The sequence below is a fragment of the Agrilus planipennis genome, unplaced genomic scaffold (assembly GCF_000699045.2).
Source record: "Agrilus planipennis isolate EAB-ADULT unplaced genomic scaffold, Apla_2.0 scaffold13, whole genome shotgun sequence".
In the NCBI taxonomy this organism is placed as follows: domain Eukaryota; kingdom Metazoa; phylum Arthropoda; class Insecta; order Coleoptera; family Buprestidae; genus Agrilus; species Agrilus planipennis.
In genome coordinates this window covers 364,362-382,378 of record NW_020439040.1, presented here as the reverse complement: position 1 = coordinate 382,378, position 18,017 = coordinate 364,362, and the positions used below count along the sequence as shown (strand labels likewise).

The 18,017-nt window shown below is 37.2% G+C and overlaps 1 long non-coding RNA gene across 1 annotated transcript in view; it reads right to left on the bottom strand.

The window, feature by feature from the left end:
* Window positions 1–18,017, bottom strand: part of LOC108744202 — a 209,245-nt gene that overhangs the window by 113,355 nt on the left and 77,873 nt on the right. The window contains exon 2 of the long non-coding RNA XR_001938937.2: window positions 7,720–7,846. This is a non-coding gene — a long non-coding RNA (uncharacterized LOC108744202). The remainder of the gene's footprint in view (window positions 1–7,719; window positions 7,847–18,017) is intronic.

Below are 18,017 nucleotides of genomic sequence, written 5' to 3'. Positions count from 1 at the left end.
GATCGGCCATCTTATGACCGATATTCGTTTGAGCGCATCGCCGATGATGTACCTTTCTCTCAGTGAAAGGACTATACCTGCTCTATATGAATCTCTACTACAACTTGCACTTGACCGTTAATTTCGAGAAAATATAATCTCAATGAAAATATAGCTATAGGTGTGTAGTACGATGCCAGCTGTAGAATCAATAAGCTCTATCTAGGTCCTGATTAGAACCGCCCCAATTACGAAAAGTTTTTAAATTAAATTTACAACAAAATAACCACGGCCAGGCTGTGTAAGATTCCAGGGATCAGAGCGCTGCTAAAAATCTCAGCTAATTTTTGCTAGTGGCTTTAAAATTTGCATAAGCCCTGTGTCGTTATTGTGGGCGGATTACCGATGGTTGGTTCACTTAATTGCTTTTCTCAGTCAAAGCGACAAACTCGGTTGCCAAGCTTCTACACACATATATAATACGTATGTATACTATGAGATACAAATATTTATTGCATACATAGATACATTTCGATTTGCAGTCGCACCATAAGCGTGCACAAATTTTGTTTTGTTCGATTTAATATTATGCTAGAACTGTAGGGAGTATTGCGCGAGAACTTTTTGCTGTTCGCTTTATATTAATTTGTAATGAATTTGATCAGATAGAAGCGTAATATAAAATACAATCCCACAGGATTACATAGTGTTACCACATACGTCTCGGCTCCGAAACACTGGATATCATCCTAGATAAACAACACCGGAAACGAAAATTATGCTGATATTACTAGGCATATAAATATATTCTCCATATTGAGGAAAACGAGATAGAATTAGTTATTAATTAAGACAATAGAAGAAATTTCGGAGGGTGAAGTAGAGGCGATACAGTTTAAAAAGAGCATTCCTGTCGGACTCCCTTCCTAATATTTACTTCTCTACCTTGCAGCCCCAGCTTTATAACTGCCTATTAGTGAAAATTTATGGTGGTAATATTTCAGTTAATCAGTTTAGAATAAATGTAGAACAATATGCATATCACAGAAACAAAAAAATTCGAGTTATAGAAGTTCGACTGCCTGTATTATGTGCACTTACGATTAATGTATTACATTATAAATAAAGGTTTTCGGGACCAATTTAAATATCGAGAATCGTCGGAAGTAGATCGATAATGCGAGCTCTGGTTAATGTCGTAGTTGATATTGATTACCTTTCAGTTAGGTTTTCGTCGATAACTTTTTTATCCTAAAGCTTCCAAAGCACGAGAATTGGAAAGCTTTAGTTGAACGATCAATCTAAGTTAACGCTGAATGAACGAACGAAGAGAAGTAGTTTTCCTACAGGAAAACACGCATTTTGCGTTTGGTGGCGTATCGAGGTCATTTTCAAGAAACCAACTTAAAATAGTTCATCGAAAAGCAAGATAAGTAATAATCGATTGACCGATTTGTCGATTTTAATAATGAATAGTTTTGACCATAACATTAACGAAAATCCAATGCTGTTTCACAAAACCATTATTGAATAATTATAGATACCACGAAATAATATTGTTTCGTCAAATAGTGTACTTTAGTACAGTTTCAGTTAATAATAAAGTTAAGGGTGAGTTTCAAACTGAAATATGCTTAAAATAAATGTAGAAGTTTTAACCCTAAAATGTATTAACACCAAAGTGGCCGCCATGTGTCAGTAATAATTTTCGTTTTAATAAGGAATATAATTAATTTTAGAAAGTAATAGGTTCATCTGAATTTTGTAACATTTAAATTATTAAATGTGATCATGACACACTTGAAAATTAAAAATTAAACCTCAATAGTTTACCAATGTGGATGTAACGGTTTCAAATCGCCAGTTGGATTATTTCGTTTGTTTCCCATGCTAATTTGATCATCGGGATGTGTAATTATTGAGCGGGCCTCGTAAATTCATTTCATATTTCCGCAAATAAATTTGTACATATACACGAACGCATCTATCAGTCGTGTATTGAAATATTCAATTTTATTTGATTAACTGCTTCCACTTTGCAACGTTTAAAAATTAATGGACGAACTAAAACCGATGTATTCATTTGGGTTAATATTTCGTCACAATTAGCAATTAATTATCTATTTATTAATATACGTAACAAACATGTTTAAATATATATTTATGTGTAGTATTTAGTGCAACAGGATAAATAAATTTTTCATAATTTATTAGTATATTGTGTTGATACGACCAATATAATAATTGATTGTTTACTATAAAATAGATATAACTATAAATATACTACCAATTTTCGTTAATATTGAGGTTGAAACTATTCATTATTAAAATGGAAGCGGTATTGATGAAATTAAATTAAAATAAAACAAAAATATTGATGTGTAAGGGAAGAAAAAGTACGGAAAGAGTGAATATAATAATAGGAGATGAAGATGTGACTGATTTTAGGTATTAAGGAAGTCAGATAAGTCAGGACGGAAGGAGTAGGAGGGATATAAAGCAGAGGATAGCGCCGGGTCGAGTCGCCCTCAATAAGAAAGCTTCTATGCTCGCAAACGGTTAATTTACAAATTGGAAAAAGATTGTTAAAGGTGTATGCTTGAAGGGGGGCGCTGTACAGCTGTGAAACATGGACGGTGGGTGCGGCGGAAAAGAAAAGATTAGAAGCGTTCAGATGTGGTGTTACAGGCGAATGATGCAATGATGCTGATACTGTGGATAGATAAGGTTAGAAATGAAGAAGTATTAAAAAGAATAGGAGAACAGAGGAAGTTAATAAGGAATGGGCGAGATAGGTTAATAGAAACTGGAGTTAGGAGGGGTAGAGGGAGACCTAGATAAGATTACTGATTGCAAACAGTTAAGGATGTGGGATGTTCTAATTTTTGGGAAATGCGAAGACTATCTCAGGATAGGAAAGAGTCTGGGTGTCCAACCAGTCTTAGGACTGACGATCTTATTATGATTATACTACAGAGAAGACACCGGTTCAATTCCGGACCCATTTGAACTGATCCAAGCTTTTTTGTGATTTCCTTGGCATAAGTTGAGACAATTATATTCCACAAAAATCATTCACTCCCTTCTGTGTACATTTCTCACACCAATTACAATCTACTCGTTCCGACGATTCCTAAAAAGAGGTTGTAATCCGAAGGGACTGCCCGCCCACCGATGTTAGTAGCTAGTGGGAATAAAATACCCAAAAGTTATCTAGATGTTAGTACTTGTTAAGTATCGATGATATACTCTAGATCTTGTTCATCTTTTATTAATGTAATAAAAATGAAATGCAAGTCAGCTGAAACGTTTTAGCAAAAGAGTATATTCGACAAAATTGAACCAAAATCTCAACAAACCGTAACGGCTTAGACGAGAGAAACTACTTTACAAGTAAGGATAGTTTAAAGTTTTCTGAAAAGTAACTCGAAGCAGAAGTACATACATATATTTTGTGTTGTAACAACGTTCTAAACTTTGCTTTCAGTAGCTACCTAACAAAACTTCTATTAATATATCTAACATGGGCTCAGAACTGATTGGTATCGACAAATTGATTTCACCGTTACTGTTTAGTTACCAATCGTCTTCGATAAATATGTATGTATAAAGTAAAACTCAATTGTACGAAATAAACCTTAATCCTCAGTTATATCCTTTACTCTTAAACAAGGTATGCAGTGAAATACTAGAAGAATTAACGAAGGAATTGAATTGACATAACTTCATTAAATTTAAATTTGTTTTGTTTTTGATTTTGAAGTTTGCAGTATGAAATTCTTTGACTAAACTCAACATAACAAGTTAGTTGTAAAATCAGATAAACTTGGAATCATTGCTGCAAATTCTTCATAATTTTAGTTTCATTCATAAACATATTTCTTCGTCAAAATAATAAAGTGGATTACCTAGAAAACAAATAAATAAATTCTATATTTTAATAATACTAATCTATCCGCTTTATTTGGAAAGAAAGAAAGTCCTTTGTTGAGACAGATCATCGGGGATTTAATTTAATATTTCTCATTAAAAATATGATCTTTTTCGACTTAATGTTTTCATTTCGAGTGGATGCATTCTTTCGTATTCTTATTATCAATGTTAGAATCTACAGGAATCGACTTCTTAATCATCAAGCCAAAGAGGACAAATCAATATTGGTCACGTTTGATTGGAAATCTAGTTTATCAAGTGTCATTTCAATGATCCATTATTGGTACAGTCGAATAAAAGTGACGAAGTGTTCTGATTCGAATTAAACCATAACTGATGCGGTTACCTAAACAGAATGTCTGCGGATTGAATGTGAATTCACAACTGCAATACTCAATAGGCATGTTGCTGCGATGGTTAGGACAAAATCAAATAGCGCCGCTATTGGTCTTTGGTGTGTCCCACAGCGTCACCCTAACGTCATTTCTGAATAATGGCATTAATTAGAGCCATATGTTCGCGCTAATTTGCTGCACACTAGACTCACTACCAATAGCAAACGCTTACTTGCATCGCATTTCACGAATGTGTATATTGCATATGTGTATCTGCTGGGCTTCTAATGTGTGCGGCAGTAAGTGAGACACGGTGAACAAGTACTGTTAATTTTCAACAAAGGTAAACACACAAATCCCTAGTCACAATCCCTAGGAGCAATCCGATTCTATGTCAAGTGGTAACTAATCGATAGATACTATCGAGACCCGACAATTTAACTGTTAGCGGTTAGGTGGAAGCGTCAGGGATGAACAACGAAAATTCTTTCAAAATCACGCTCTCTCTCACACACACACACACCTACGCGTACACACACACACCTACGCGTACACACACACCTACGCGCACACACACACACACACACCTACGCGCACACACACACACACACACACCTACGCGCACACACACACACACACACACACGCGCACACACACACACACACACACCTACGCGCACACACACACACTTTTTAGTCTTTTTACGTTTGAATTCAGATTTTACACTTTTCCAATGATTTAGAATATGATAATGATGATATGATGCTTTTGGTGTTCTTTTAAGCTGGGTTTAATCACTTTCTTACGTTGCCTTATATGTGTAGCATCATTTGGCTCATGTGTTAAGGAAGATTGAATAAACTGACGAAACGAAACCATTCAACTGTTTTATATTACTATTTTTTAAAAGACTTTTAATGGAATGTTTTATAAAATATGTAATAAATGCGTCGAAGAAAGTTTGTGTGCCGTATATCAACGAAATCTCCTAAGAATTTAGAATGTTAATAGGGAGAGTGGATAAAAATCTTCTCCTCCAACACCGTCTGCAGAAGTGTTGCCCTCGAAACAGGTTTAAGTATATCCCGTAATTTTATGCGAGACGACTTGGATCTCTACTGCAAACAGTACGTAGGTGTGTATCTACTTATTATTATCATCCCCTTCCTAGACAGTCTTCTTGAAAGTCGTGTCAAGAAGCGACTTGTGCTAACAATTAACGCAAGTTTTCGCCAAATCGAGGACATTGTTTCCGTGTTCTGAATTTGTAACGCATTAAAAAATTCCGGTAGAAATATACGTATTTTGGATTTGAATTATTCGCATTTTAAATATATCTGTTAAAACAATACTGTACTGGTTGTTACTGTCTAGATTAAATTCAAATGCTGTAAAAATAATCCCACAAAAATGGAAAATATTAAAATAACTGAATAAACAAATGACGGCTCTCGCTTGCATCCGGTATCGATTACCGCCTGCGGAATTCGTACATAAAAAGTTTAGGAGTGATAATTACGAAAATACCACAAATGGCGTGGAGAGCGCCATCTGTAGTACGATGCTACATTTGAGGATTACGTATGCTCCAACAAGGTCCATTAAAAATATGGATATCTACTTGCTGAAACTAATCCCGGCGTAGCTCACCTCAACGTGATAGGCACGTTACCATAATCGAACAAAATAATTCGAAGTGGTCTGTATTCTACTGAATTAGTTTCAGCAAGTAGATATCCATATTTTTAATGGACCTTGTTGGAGCATACCTAATCCTCAAATGTAGCATCGTACTACAGATGGCGCTCACCACGCCATTTGTGGTATTTTCGAAAACGCGCTGTTAAGACAGCAGGTAAAGGTTGGTCTGTGTTCTGTCGGAGCTGCCTGCGACGCGCTGATGAGATCCAAAAAGATCGAAATCGCGATCCGCGTCTGGCAGTTTCGACAGAATACAGACCACTTCGAATTATTTTGTTCGAGTAATAATTACTCTAAATTTCCATTAATTGCAATACAAATTTAATACATTTTTGGTGTTATTAGTAATTATACGATCCTGTTGTTTATTTGTATATATTCGTTTTAATTTATCTATTAATATTTCCGAATATCCTGCGCTATTTTATTGTGTCGATGAAATAATTGCGGTCGATAAATGGTTGAGCTATGAATGGTGACAAGTACGTTAACAAAATTGTCAAAATACCCACGAGGCTTGCATGTTGAACGCGAGCGACGCGACGAGATGCGATGCAAAGAGCGTTGTGTAGCCAGCGCCGCGACGCTCTCGTCGACCAGTAGAACGCTTATCGTCGGGACGCCCAAATTAATGTGTCTCGAGAGGTTGCAATATGCGATCATGTAAAGTTCACAAGCAACGAACCGCCGAGCAATTCAAATGTCCTTAAATTAAACGGGCCAAAGTTGACTAACGGCACATCATGGACTCACCACTTGAAATTGGTTTCTATATACATGCATGTATTCTGTATGTAGGTACTTCCCAGATTGTCAAAAGCTCTTCGAAATAACAACGTAATTTTCTTTTGAAATGCAAAACGTTGTCTATTAGATATTCGTAGTAACAGACAGCAAAAGTTTGATGGAATGTTTACTTTCAAGTAGAATCATAAAAGAAGATGTGATGCACTCAGTGAATGACGAAAAAAATTATTATTCTATAGAAAATAGAGCAATGTAAATTGCAGTATCAGTTACCAAAATAAAATAAAATCATCGTAGAAATTATTTACATAAATGTTTCATTGATCCATACGTCTTTATAGTATCTTTAGAAAAAAATTTGGATGGAGTTCTGGAAAGCGACATCAGTAGATAAAGTATGACGGTTCAGGCTCAAAATTCCATGTATTTTTTGTCATTCTTTTTACCCCCTCTCCCTGCCTGCTCTAACGTCAAGGTCGTCAACTGTTGTCAGCCATTTTTGACAGCTTCATCAATTTCGCTCTACAAGATGGCTGACGATGACTGTTGAAGGCCGTGGCCTCAGAATAGGGGTGGAGGGAGGTAAAAAAGAAAAAAAAAACGAAAATAAACCTCCATAAGAAAATACATGAGATTTTGAGCCCGAACCGCCATAGTATAACTACTGATGTCAAAAATGTCTAAAGATACTATAAAGACTATTTGTTGATCAATGAAACTTTTAGGTAAATAATTACTACGATGATTCTATTCATTTTGGGAACTTTTATAGCCTAAATGATGATATCGAATAGAATTTTTAGCGTTTCCAACTAGGAGCGGTAATAATGCATCAAATTTGAATGTCTTTATACAGCAAAATGAATATATATGCTAAAATAAGTCACTGATTAACCAAATTTCCTTTGTCTTTACAAATGTTAATTAGTAACTATATATGTCAGATTTAATACCTGTCAGAATTATTAATCACGAAACATGAAAGTCAGAAATTTTCTTTTATTAGTAAAGTCGCTATAGATACCTGTTTCATTAGTAGAAGTTCAAAGTCACTTGATTTAAACTAATTAACAAGTGTTTTCGACTCTCTCTCAGCCCCAGGAATAACATGCCTTCTTAACACGTGAATTGGCAAACGGCTTTCGTAGATCCTGCAACGTGACACAGTTAATTAATGTTTGTTTTGAATTTGACCCCAACTCTATATAGCAATTATTATTATCAAACGGTAATAATACACACGTAACAGAACGTCGACATCAAATACGCGACATTAATATAGATAGTTAGTGATAGTTTTAGAATCATCATTCGATTATAATATACTAGATTAATATACGTGTTTTGTATGTCTAGCAACGTCTGCACTGATTTGAGTCTACGTCTACGACATGGTACAAAGAGATCACGAAATGGATACAGTAAAGACCAGCTAAAACGGCATCTGTATGACAACTCCTTAAATAAAATCACTCTTTGCCGTTTAAAAATATTTTGAGCTTTAATCGGGTCCTTACCGCAATAATAAAGACATTTATCGGCTTAAACCTGTAGTTTTATATTATATATGTGGAAATTAATTTAATTTTTATCAACTACAAATTACCACAAACTAATGAGGAAAACTGTTGCAGTTGTCACACCCAATTCAATCACAAGGTCGTGAGTCCTAAGACTGGTTGGACACGCACTTCCACTCTTTCCTATCATGAGGTAAACTTCGCATTTCCCTAAAACTAGAAAAAAACTTTTGCGTGTTTGATTCCCACCAGCCAGTAATGCTGGTGGGCGGGCAGTACATTCGGACTACGCCGGAAGGTAGGGCGGAAGGCCCTCTTCAGCCTGCTTTCAGGAATCGTGGGAATGGGTAGGTAGTGGTTCGGGTGAGAATGTTGAGACGGACGAAATGAAGACAGAAGAGAATGAAAGATTATCTGTGGAATATTACTGCCCCAGCATTTGCTTAGGTGATCCAAGGAAACCACAGAAAAACTTGGACCAACGCAGACGGACCCGGAATCGAACCGGCGTCCTCCCGAATGCTAAGCAGTGGTCTAAACCTCTAGGCCATGCCGCTCGGTCTAAAACTAGAGCAACCCACATCCTTAACTATTTTCGAACAGTAATCTTATCTAGGTCTATCTCTACCCCTATACCAGACTAGACCTTTACGCCTGAGAAGGTGTCCTACCAACCTATCTCGCCTATTTATTATTGACTTCCATAGAGTCCTATGTTCTCCCATGATTTCTAATATCTCTTCGTTTCTAACGTTCTCTATCCACGGTATCCTCATCATTCGCCTGTAACACCACATTTCGAACTCTTCTAACCTCCATTTTCAGCAGCGTCCACCGCCCATGTTTCGCACCCGTACAGCGCCGTGCTCCAAAGTTACACCTTTAACAATCCTTTTCGAATTTCTGAATTAATTGTTCGCTAGTATAGAAGGCACTTCTTTTTATTGAAGGCGACGCGACCCTGCTCTATATTCTGCTTTATCTCCCTGTTACTCCCTCCGACCTTTAGATTAATATTAAATATTAATCACTATTAGAAGGTTTCTTAAAGTTTTATATTGCTCTTTTGTTATTTTGCAGTATTATTTATCTGAAGGTATTAATCCATATTCGTTCGCCAAAATAATGGATGGTACGTGTTTGTAAACGCAATTAGTGTTGTTCGTCAGCTGCATTTATCTATGACAAGCTAATTATTTATCGAAAGCTTCCTGTGGTATTTGCCGGCCGAGACGAAGAAGCACCTGCTAATTCACACTTTTCGCCGTAAAAACTTTTACGGGACGAGTAACTCAAAACACTTGTCTGTCGATAGCAATCTGTTTGTTTTCTTTTTTCCCTCGCGGCGCTGTTATCGATTTCGTCTAATAATCGAGAGAGCCGAAGGAAATCCTACACCGACTGCATCTGCAGGGTTTACGGGAATTGTTTTAGGGTAAACAGCTTCTCCCGTTTCGTCTAAAAGTAGTTTTTGCTCGCGTCCTCCTCCTCCTTCTCCTTCTTCTTCTTCTTTTACATCTACTTCTTCCGAAGACTTTGATTAATCAGCGAGCGCGGCGTCTGTGGCAGATCGCTATCTCTCAGATTTCACTCGGCTGCATCAGCCTATCCCCTATAACGGATTTCCAAGTGTTGTTGCTGAAATAAACACCGAGTAATCGAGACACAAGTCAGAATTCCGAAAGAGGGAAGTAAAGTGCTGACTACCGGCCTTTATGGTGTTTTATTGAAGGCGCTTTTGTATCGACGAACTGACGATGAGTGGAATATATATTGTAAATAACCTTACAGATCGAAAACTTCAGCAGATACGGCTTTTAAGGATTTTATGCAGCGAGATAGAAGCGAAGATTAATTGAAAAGGGTCATTATTAAAATTGTATTATTGTAAAGGACGTCTGGCAAATTTGTAATATGTACCTATTAGCTTATTATTTAATTGGTAGAGTTTAAAATGTTCTTAGATTCTTTTTTTGAAGGATCTTTCTGTTTGTTCCATGTTGACTTCCATAATTCTGTTAACCTTCCAATAAACATTGGCGAGAATAACTAAACAATTTGATAAACTACCTCATCAAGTACCCAATCTAGGGCTTATTAATTCTAATTACGTATCGTTAAACATTAGCAAAAATAACTACGTTTTAGAAAATACTACAAATGACGCAGTGAACGCCATCTGTAGCACGATGCTACATTTTAGGATTACGTATGCTCCAACAAGGTCCACTTGTGTGGATATCTACTTGCTGAAAACGAATCCCGGCGTAGCCAACCTCAACGTAATAGGCACGTTAGCTTAATCGAATAGAATAATTCGAAGTGGTCTGTATTCTGTCGAAACTGCCACACGCGGATCGCGATTTCGATTTTTTTGGATCTCATCAGCGCGTCGAAGGCAGCTCCGACAGAACACAGACCAACTTTTACCTGCTGTGTTAACAGTGCGTTTTAGAAAATACTACAAATGTCGCAGTAAACGCCATCTGTAGCAAAATGTAGCATCGTGCTATAGATGGCGTTTACTGTGCCATTTGTAGTATTTTCTAAAACGCACTGTTAAGACAACAGGTAAAAGTTGGTCTGTGTTCTGTCGGAGCTGCCTGCGACGCGCTGATGAGATCCAAAAAGATCGAAATCGCGATCCGCGTCTGGCAGTTTCGACAGAATACAGACCACTTCGAATTATTTAAAAAATAACTACAATTTTAATATTAGGTAGAACGTTTTTCTACAAGCCAAGTGATTGCTGTCTATGTATGGTATGTTGCTTCATCTAGTGTTTTGGATATTACATTTTGAATCCGTGAACAACATGCGTTTAAGTCGAACGGAGAATTATAATAATTAGTTTGGTTGTCATGTGTGGGTTCCAAAACTCGTGTTCGTAAATCGATAGTGCGAGAGGTCGGTATACGCCGAACAAATAGCGCCATGTGCATCGACACTTTCAACCCCAATTTACATATTGCTAATTCATAATGAAAGTTCCTGATCATGTTTCTGTATGGTTCGATTGCGTAGACATGTATTTCAAATCAAAATTTAAACATCAACACACGCAGCTGATCTCTGATACAAAAATACAATAAAACCATTCATTTTGGTCATCTGAATTTTAAAATGGTTATTCTTCTCAGTGGTCAACTTTTGTAACAATACTGGAACCAGGGTTTCTGCATTCTCAGTACCTTCTGAATAGATAACATGGAAATTCAACTTTTACACCCTTGATTTCAGACTTGCAAGTGATAGTTTTTCACGAACTGTAACGTTTGCTTTCGTAAAAATGAATTTCATTGGCCGCTATTAAGAGGCTTTAATTTATTTATTAGCTAATAAGTAATCGATAGAAAGGATTATCCTTAGCAAACAATCTTTGACAACTAAATAGAATTACAATTTAGAAAATCAACCAAAGGAAATATAATTCCAAACAGTTTTTCTTCTTCCGTAGTTACATATAGTTTTAACAATAATAATCTTCAATTGACGAATTTTTTATAGCTTATTTTGTGTCTTCTTTATTAATAACACTCATGATAATGAACGACATCATTGTACGTATTTAGAAATCATTCCTCAACTGTTCTTAACATACAAAGGCTTATTAGGTTCTTCCTCTTCAAGTTTTCCTAGAGTTTTTTTGCATCAGCCTCGTCGAAAAGGAGTTGAGCGATAAAGATGTTTCTTTATAACCATATTTGGTACTCACCCCATTCTGTTCCTGACAGTTACAAATTATCCGCTTGAAAACTGTTAATAAGAGTTTTAAACTACCGCTATAACGGCTCTAAGTTACAATCAGAACGTATCGAACCTACTGCAATTAACCTAATTCAACCTGGACTTTTATCGAATAACACTAGCTGGTACTGGATGATTATGATTTTCATAAAAATTACATTTATCTAGGACTTTTTTTTTACATTACAGCGTGCGTGGCGACACGGGCTGTAAAATCGGAAATAGAAATGAGAAATAAATAACCTAAACGTTCAAGATTTTCCCATATATCAAAAGGTTAATATTGATGTATACGCATTATATAGAAGTAGTTTTTATACCTGAGTATCATTGCGAAAAATTTTCTTATTTTATTGGTCATGGAAGAAGCCGCGGTAAGCTTCTCATGCAAGCGTTCTTGGAAAAATATCAAACACGTACATCAAAACCACTCCAATTTAACTTTCGTCGTAAATCCGGAATTTTTTTTAAATTTCCAATTTAAAATATCGCTTGCTTATACGTTAGAGGTGCCTATTTGCGACACACAAATACTGTTCACTTTCGTATAATGTCTCATTATTGTTTTCTTATCCCGCTGATGTTAATAATAACAATTTAAGAATAAAGTCGAGTGTGTTAACAAATCTGAAAAGGGAAAGCAAGAGAATACTACAAACCTGATAAAAAAAAATTGAAATTAAGTTGTGTGACAGCTGCCTTGATGGAAAGAAGAAAAGTTGAAAATATCGGGGTTTTCGGGCGCGTTCATTGTTGTTTCACTTTGAGCTATACTCTTAGCTCTAACCGTTTTACAAAGAAAATATTTGGGAAAGGGCTTTTAGAAAACCAATATGGGGAAATCGAATTTCCTTTGAAGGTTCCTGGCAAAATAGCGTATCAGGAAATGGCTTGTGCGTGCCTGCTTTTTACATACAAGTATTTCCCTAAACCTAAGATTAAACAAAAATAACCAAACCATTCAGTCAAACTAAAAATAAAAATATCAACGAACTACTGCGAACGAACTTAATAAGAACAAAATTAAAAACCCAATTATATGCCCAATATGTACAGACCAACAAAAAGCTTTTGGTGCTTAGTAATCCACCAAAACTGCCAGATGTTTATCTCAATTTCGATGTCATTAGATCTCCCCAGCACGCTGCAAATAGTTCCGATAGAACTTGCGGCTATTAGGCAGCGTCTAACGAGATCTAATAAGATCAAAATCGACGGAATACTGACCACCAAGAATTTTTTATTTTGCTTAATGATTATGTGTCCATCATGTAGTAGCTACGCTGTGCCTTCAATCGGTATCCTTACAAGGAAGGGTCCACAATTCAATTTTACAATTCCGTTTTTTGTTGTTTAGATTTTAATTATTATTATTATTCTAGATCCATACTCCTGGAGTTAAATACTCATTTTGTTGGGTTTTGTATAACTATCTTAAATTGAAAGGTAGGATGACTGTACCTTGAAATGATGGTTATGTAACACGTTGAAGGAAGAAGCAGGGTTTGTAACCGTCAATACTTAATTATTTCTGGTTCATTTAAACTAAGTACCTCAGTGTTCTTCGGTCACCCATACTGGTCCCATTTTAATGAATATTCAACAGGGAGTAGCTTGATGAATTCCCCAATGAAAAGTTCTTTGTCAACTGGTCCGTTATTATGAACGAAACAGTAGGGGATACAAGGGAAAAAGATTGGGCAAAGGTTACCGAGTTAATTTAATAAACCAATTTCAGAACATTGCCTTTTCATGAATAATGAAATCAGAGAACAAAGCACCGTAAAAGAGGAAAAATGTTGCACATGAAGCGCTTGATTACACAAATTATTACATATTTTTGTTTGAACATTATTCTAGTTTTCGTCAACTACATCCACAATGTCACCACTGTAGTATTAGTGGCACCAGTAATGGTGGAGAACTTTCGTGGTTACGGAAACGCAGAGGAAAAGGAAGGTAATCGATGATGGTAAAGTTAGGAGAAGTGGTCATGGAGCAAAAAAGATGAACCGGCTCAAACCATTTCCAAAGCCGACATTCACCAAAAAAAGGTGATGCTGTCTGTTTGGTGGGATTTTAAAGGAATTGTTTTTTTTTTGCTTTTACCGGATAACACAACGATTAATTCGGAAGTCTACTGTCATCAGCTGGACAAACTGAATGATGCACTTCAACAGAAAAGGTCAGAACTAATCAACAGGAAAGGTGTAGTGTTTCACCAAGACAACGCGAGACCTCACACAAGTTTGGTCACTCGCCAAAAGCTTTTACAGCTTGAATGGGATACAATGCTACACCCACCATATTCTCCAGACCTGGCACCATCGGATTATTATTTGTTCCGGTCACTCCAAAATTTTTTAGACGGTAAAACCTTCACCTCAAATGAGGAGGTCAAAAACCTCCTCGATCAGTTTTTTGCCAGCAAAGACCAAAAATTTTATGAGCGTGGAATTATGCTACTACCAGAAAGATGGCAAAAGGTGTTGGACCAGAACGGTCAATATATAATTTATTAAAGTATTTGTTTATTATACGAAAACTGTCTTTCATTTCCACAAAAAAAAAACGAAATGACTTTCCGAACAACCCTATAGTTAAGGATGTGGGCTGTTCTAGTTTTAGGGAAATGCAAAGATTAGCTCAGGATAGGAAAAAGTGGAGGTGCGTATCGAACGAGTCTTAGGGCTGACGACCTTATGATGAATCGATAATGTCAATGATAATATCATATAAGAAGTTTCGTTGGCGTCTGAATGGATGTCAAAAACGAGGAGTCGTCGTCGCAACGACGCTCTTTGATTGTTGTACGCGACCTAAGAGACATAACCTCCGCAAATTAAGCCAGCGCGGCATCGAGACGGGGACGCCGGTGCCGTGTGCTCTCCTTTTTGCGACGACGATGCTTAATGTCTGCTTTATTTACTTCTCCCGGCTGGTTCGTCCCAAATCCTGAGCGCACTTTGTTCCGCAAACGATCCCTGCGCTATTCATGAATTTGTACAAAGTTTTACGGTTTATCGTTTAGATTAACGCGACTGACACGTATGTACACATATAAACGTGGACGTGTGTGCGCGCAACGATTGTGTGGGTGTGCGCGATGGGCTAAATGAGAAGAGCTTTACGGATGCCTCGAGGAACACAAATTGCAACTTTAGCTCGTTTCATTACTGCACAGCTAAAATAATTGGTTTAAGAGAAACGTCAAAAGTTAAACCCATGTAACTTTTGTTTTGAACTATTAAAAATTGTCTACATATCCCTGTAAAAGTTTTTACCACACAATTATCAAGCTTTCACTAAAATCAATTTCAAATCTGAAGTAGTTACTTAATTTTGATGAAGAATCGCCTTTCCAGATAAATGGAAACAAATGCTACGAAGAACAATGATCGTTCCGAATTTTTTTTTGATAGTTTTTGTAAGAAAATGTTCCCAATAATTATATAATAACAGTTAATTATTTACCAGTTGCTAATTTGTGGAATGCACTCGAAATGAAAATTCTCACTGCACGAATGTTTTATTGATAATAACCGACAAGAGGTCAGATTTTGAACGTGATTGGAATGATATCGGAAAAAGCTTGCGAGTGGCTCTATCAATTTTCATCACGTCGTCGGTGCATCCCTTCATAATATAAATAAGTAAGAATTTAATGCGCTGTGCTTTTCAGCGAACAGGATCGAGGCTCCGTTGCCTTTTCCTACCGGGAAATTCGTCAGACAGTCGAAGCACGTTAGACCATTTGTGCTTTCTTAAGGTCAAAATCCTGTCCAATTAAAGAACTAATGCGTCGCGTACGTTCACAAAAGGAAACGGAGCAGCTCCCATTGCTCGTTATGGTCAGGAAGGAAGCGACATGTTTTCTTCTTGTAATCGGTTACCTTCAGTCAATAATATCTTTGTATGCGTTATAATGCCACGTTTCGTTTGATTGATCTTCAGTATAGCGTGGCTGAAAATTGATAGACCCGGAATCGAACAAGAGTTCTTCCGAATGTTAAGCAATAGTCTAAACTTCTGGGTACATCTTAGCAAAAAATAAAACTTTTTTGGGTGTTTCATTCCCACCAGTCACTAATGCTGGTGAACGGGTAGTCCCTCCGGACTACGCCAGAAGGTAGGGCAGAAGGCCGTCTTCAGCCTCCTATCAGAAATTGTGGGAATGGGTGGGTGGTGGTTCGGGTGAGAAAGTTGAGAGAATGAAAGATTATCTGTGGAATCTTACTGATCAAGCATTTGCCGGAATCGAGCCGACGTCCTCCCGAATGCTAAGCAATGGTCTAAGCCTCTAGGTCATGTCTCTCGGTAGGTACATCTTAGCAAAAATGCACGGGGTTAATATACCTTCAAATATGAGTTTCATATAGGGCATGTGGGGGTAAACATGCGCCGTAATAACAAATGTGCCTCGTAGGGGTAAATGTAAGCAGCCATGCGAATAAAAGTGCTTTACAAAAGTAAACGCCTATAGGGAGGTTAAGTATGCTATGTTGGGATAAATGCGCTCTATAGGATTAAGTGCATATTGTGAGAGAATATGTACCTACTTGCTGTCTCTGATTGATGAACGCTGAATAAATCTTAAACCTTGAGATGTGTCATGTGAAGGTAATGAAAGTAAAGACCGATTATACTATCAGTATAATCAGTCAAGGCCAGATCAATATATAGTTGCAGAGAAATATCACGATTAATTGACTGGCCGAGATATGACCGCTTCTTATAGTATGAATATCGTCATATATATGTATGATACACCTATCTTATAACATTCCACCTGACTGTAACCGGACGGTGTCTTGACTGGTAGTGTGAACCAGGCTTAAGAATGCCACGAAGAGGTAAATGTTCCTTGTACTAATAAACATAAAACATAATTATATGCTCAGCTGAGATAAAAATCCTCTCTACGAATAAGTACTTTCGCATGACTAAGGAAATGTACCGTCTGAGAGGAAAGGTGCGTTATTAGTGTTGTAATTACAGTGTTTTTTCAAGTCTAAACCGTTAAACGAGATGGAACCTTGTATATTATAACAGGAAGGGTTAATTTGCAAGGCAGATGTTAAAGGTACACGAAAAAGGCGAACTTTGAGAACAACATTATTAGGGAGATGCTCGTCGTGCTAGTCAGCAATTTCATGCAACACAAGCAGTGCCTTTTTCACCGAACGTTTTCACGGAAACGGATGCCGGCGGATATGCCGCTCTGTTATTTCACGTGTTGTAAACATTACCAATCGACTCCGGATTTTCGCAGTGTGTTGACGTCGACCGTCGTCTGCGGCGGCGTCAATGGCGTCGTTCCGGAGTCAGTCCGCACCGACGACGCATCAACTTGCACACAGATGTGCGCTGAAACTTTACCCTTTTACCCTGTTATTACAGCGTGTTATTATTAACATTATTACTTTGTTACCTCACCTCCACGGCGACTATGCACAACGGCACGAACGGGTTTATTTAAGTGGAGATTAACTCTCGAACGGCCTCATAATGGCCATGTCCTAATTTGCATGCTGTGCCTAGCCGCCCCTACGTGGTGTAGGTGGTTGCTCATTTGGCGGCGCATTACATACCTACAGTCACGTTTTATCTTCATGTTCGAGACATCACACAGTGTTAAAAATATAAATTTCAAATTCAACAGATATTGTACAGTTGGAACGTTCAAAATTGGCATAAACTGCAATAAAACTGTGGCATGTACTTTCTTCTTTCAACTTACTAACTAGACTAACAGAACGGCTACTTCTACTCACGACAGACGTTGTAGGGAATATCGTAAACGTAAACAAATAGGAAAGAGATATCAGGTAGGAATTGCAGCGGACACTAATAAAGAAAAGGGAATAACACTACACCAATTGATGTGTAAGTGAAAGAGAGGCAGACAAGTAGAATTTGATCATAACCATCATCATCATCATCATCATAAGGTCGTCAGTCCTAAGACTGGTTGGACACGTACCTCCACTCTTTCCTATCCTGAGCTAAACTTCGCATTTCCCTAAAACTAGAACAGCCCACATCCTTAACTATT